General features: G+C 33.3%; 1 protein-coding gene across 1 annotated transcript in view; it reads right to left on the reverse strand.

Annotated features, from left to right (window-relative positions):
• Positions 1–1,063, reverse strand: part of Synpr (synaptoporin) — a 181,192-nt gene that overhangs the window by 113,812 nt on the left and 66,317 nt on the right. The window lies entirely within an intron of this gene.

Consider the following 1,063-nt stretch of genomic DNA (forward strand, 5'->3'; position numbering starts at 1 on the left):
AGTTTTCTTCTTGACATCATATACAGGATTTGTTACTGATTTAAAAGTCTTTGGTGCTCTCGTGATTCCTAATGATGTTGACTGCTTGTTTTGCAGTCCAAAATTAAATTGGTATAAAAAAGCTTTAGTATTTACAAATAAATATAAAAGTTTAAAATACAATCTAAAAGCAATGCAGTTTAAACAGTCATTTAATTTTGACATCCCATTTAAATAATGACAGGCCTAATGTGAGCCTCCAAAGAATACAAGCTATGATAACTTTTTCATGGTTGGGTCACCTATTCCTACAGACAATTTACCCAAACTGATAAGATCAATCTAAATGCTTTTCAGACTATCTGGTAATATTAATTGGCTCCATTCAGATTTTGGACTAATTTCTCCGGTGTTATTAATTGTCATTATTCTTCAGACAAGTTATTTCAAATTGCTTCTGTTTTCACAGATGGGTCTTCCTAGGTTAAGGGAGTTTAAATTAGGTCTTCCTCTTCCAAAATATTGGATACAGGTTTCTGTACTTTATCATCAAAATTCAAATTACACAACAGGGAGTCAATCCTTCCCACTTCACTTGTTGATATATACTAATTAAATTCTTAAAATGTGACTAAAGATGGAAGTACAGCAGCAGAAAGGTACACTACAAGAAAAGGCCACAGCTGAGAACATCTGACTCCAACCCCTATGAACTAAAAGAAGACTTATAGCTACAGGCATCTCACTCCTAAGGAGAAGGCCTTTCTAGAGATCACATAGTTCTCCTAAATTAACATAAAGTATTACTTGGTGAAGTCTTTTAGGGATTCCCAAGTCCTGCCCAGATTCTTATATTATGTATGGTTAACAGTTAATTTGTACGGAAACAGCTACTTTGTAATGATAATGAAGTTGATTAACCTGTTGCTATTTCTTCACCACATTGTTTAGCCACTAAATTTCATACTTTAACTCATGTATACACCAAAGGTTTTCGTCAACAATTTCAACTTTTCATTCAACAGGCTTGTGAAATCATTTTCTCTTGTCCTATTTGTGGTCTGCTTAATATACCTATTTTTCA

Source organism: Chinchilla lanigera, unplaced genomic scaffold (assembly GCF_000276665.1).
Source record: "Chinchilla lanigera isolate Chin_1 unplaced genomic scaffold, ChiLan1.0 scaffold00116, whole genome shotgun sequence".
Taxonomy (NCBI): domain Eukaryota; kingdom Metazoa; phylum Chordata; class Mammalia; order Rodentia; family Chinchillidae; genus Chinchilla; species Chinchilla lanigera.